This window comes from Leuresthes tenuis, unplaced genomic scaffold (assembly GCF_036924035.1).
Source record: "Leuresthes tenuis unplaced genomic scaffold, fLeuTen1.0.hap1 SCAF_266, whole genome shotgun sequence".
NCBI classification, from domain to species: Eukaryota; Metazoa; Chordata; class Actinopteri; order Atheriniformes; family Atherinopsidae; genus Leuresthes; species Leuresthes tenuis.
Window position 1 is genome coordinate 10303 of NW_027325620.1, and position 2984 is coordinate 13286.

At 41.1% G+C, this 2984-nt stretch overlaps 1 non-coding gene across 1 annotated transcript; it reads right to left on the reverse strand.

Annotated features, from left to right (window-relative positions):
• Positions 1–302: 302 nt before the first annotated feature.
• On the reverse strand, positions 303–416 carry LOC140288246 (U5 spliceosomal RNA). Its single transcript, XR_011912087.1, has one exon. It is a non-coding gene; the product is annotated as a U5 spliceosomal RNA (small nuclear RNA).
• Positions 417–2984: the final 2568 nt, after the last annotated feature.

Sequence of the window (2984 nt, forward strand, 5' to 3'; positions counted from 1 at the left end):
TACAGGCCCCTCCCCTTTTTGCTCCTCACTTCCAATCCAAGCTTTTGGCGGGAAGTTTGAATTTATTGGGTCAACCTCTTCACTTTGTTCACCAACTGCCACCTTTGGTCCTTCTCTTTGTTGGCTTGACTGTGGCTTTACCGTCTTTAATTTGTTGGCAAAAGATTCAAGCAAAAGATTCAAGCAACAACTTTGCACTCCAGCTTCGAACATCGGCACAGTCGCAACAAGTAAGGCGACTCTACTCAGAGAAGTCACTCTGCACAGTAAGAAGATTTCTTTTGCACAGACAGAAAGGGCTTCACCCGCAAAGGTAAAGCCTGCCAAAAATAGAAACAACTCATTAGTGCTGCTCTCCACAGAAATCTTTAGTAAAAGGCGAAAGACTTGTACGTTATGAAGAGAAACCAGAGTACGATTATCCGTCACTGCGGGAGCAGGGCATCAGGCTTGTTGGCATAGCCACCTTCCCCATGGTGAGCTTTGCTTGGTTGAGACGCTTGCTCCCCCCCCCCCCCCCCCCCCCCCTGCTCCTCGGCTGACCAACTAGGAACAATGGGGCCCTATTCGATGGCTGCCTTGTCCTTAATATTTACCATGTCTAGAAAGATTTAAACAAAAAAAACAACGTTGTACTTTGCAGTAAAAGAAAGAGCAAATCTAAAGTTTCAGGAATCCGAGAATAAGCTTACTTTCATGAGTTCGTCACGATTTCGGATTTTGCTATAAAATGAATTCCTTCACTCAAACTAAGATAAAACTGCTAAACCGCTAATCTGTTATATGTAAGGCAGATGTCAAATTCACCGAAATAGGATCAAAGGGTATTCGGCCAATCGAGCTGTAGCAACTTCGGTAAAAGAGTATAAGTTGAAGAGTTTGTGAATAAAGGTGTGCGCACACATAGTGTGCTGTACGAAAATAGGCAGGGAGCAATGCCGGCTGGGGTATATGTTCTTGCATGTTGTCTGACTGTTTGATTTGAATGTGTTGTGTAAGTGTCCTGTTGAATGTTACATGTTTGAGCTTTGACACGCTTCACTGTGGTTGTTAACTGTGTGGTGTGTCCTGAAATGTTATATGTTTGGGCTGTGTGACATGCTTAATGCTTGTCAGTAGCTACCCACTTATTCATATATAGCAACTGACAACATAAGAAGTCCGGACATACTTTGATAGTAGTTGTAGAAGTATCCTTATTGATAATAGATCACTAATTCATAGTGATAGAACAGTAGATGAACAGGTGCTTGCACATGTCTCACGAAAATAAAATGGGTGTATGATTGCTGACGGCAGAGCAATACTGCCAAACTTATGAGTTCTTGTGGCAAACTTGATTCAGTGTCTTGACGTGTATACGCTGTTTCGCTGACTTGATTGTCACAAGAAACAAAGTGTGTTTGATAAGATCCGACCATTTTATTACGGGAGGATCAGTATGTATGGATTCTGATGTGACTGATAAACCCATTCGTATCTTAAGCATAATCTAATACGTGAGACAACGCCCTGGCACACGATAAAAAAAAAAAGAGAGAGAGAGCGGTTTTGTGTCCCCACAGTCCATAATGTAGAAAAGAGAGAAAAAAGCCTTTCTGATTTGGTGTGTGTGCTCATAGTGCAGAGTGTAGAGAAAAGAAAGCCGTTTTGGTGTCACGGGTGTTGTGACTTACACACACACATTTCTAAATTGAGAAAGGAAATTATTTTAGAGGAAGCACTAGAGTTTAGATCCCACATTTGTTGATAGGCATTCATTTATTTCTTCACTTCTGATGAAGTTTCAACAATAAACAACAAACTTTGTATTATGAGAAAGAACCAGACTCATTCTTCAGGAATCCGAAAATAAGCTCTATTTTATGAGTTATGCACGAATTCGGATTCTCCTATAAAACGAATTCATTAACTCAAACCAAGTTAAGACTGCTTTGTCCTTCATATTTATTCATGTCTAATCAAGTTTCAACGATAAACAACGTTGTACTTTGTAGAATGAGAAAGAACTTCTTCAGCAATAAGCATCTCTCGACATATGACGAAATACAGATTTTGCTATAAAATTAATTCCTTCTATCAGCCTGACTTAAAACTGTTTGTCCTTCTTATTTATCCACTTCAAATCAAGTTTCAACAATTAAAAAAAATTTGTAGTTTGAGAAAGAACAACTTAATCTTCAGCAATCAGTATAAAAAGAGGTGCAAATGCCAACCATACATACCTAAAAGGTGGAGCGGAAGTATTCAGCTGCAAGTAGGTGTGAATGTTCGACCATAATTTGTAAAAAGCGGGTAAGAAAAGGTTCGAATGCCCGACTATATATTAACAAAAGCGGGAGGAGAGGTCTTCGGATGAGAGTGGGTGAGAATTTCCAACCATAATCTATAAAATACGGTGAAAAAAAATATGTGAATGCCTCATAGAACACTAAAAGCGGAAGTGTTCGGCTGCAAGAAGGTGTGAATGTCCGACTATATTTGGTGAAAAGCAGGTGAAGCAAGGTCTGAATGCCCAACCTTACATCATCAAAAGCGAGATCAGAGGTGTTTGGCTGCAAGAAGGCCATAGTTTGCCAAAAGCGGGTAAGGTGCGAATGACCGACTAAATATCAACAAAAGTGGGGGCGGAGGTCTTCGGATGCAAGTGGGTGTGAATATCCCACCATACAAGTATGGTGGAGAGGAAGCTGTGAATGGCCGACCATAGTAAATGGCGGGTGAGAGAAGGTGCGAATGTCAAACCATACATAATCAAAAGAGGGAGCGGAGGTGTTCCGCTGTAAGACGGTGTGAATGTCCGACCATAGATGGTAAAAAGCGGGTAAGAAAAGGTTAAATTACCCGACTGTACACAATCAAAAGAGGGAGCGGAGTTGTTCAGCTAAGAGAAGGTGTGAAAGTCCGACCTTGGTTTGTAAAAAGCGGGTAAGAAATGGTTCGTATGCCCGAATATACACCATCAAAAGCGGAAGCGGAGGTGT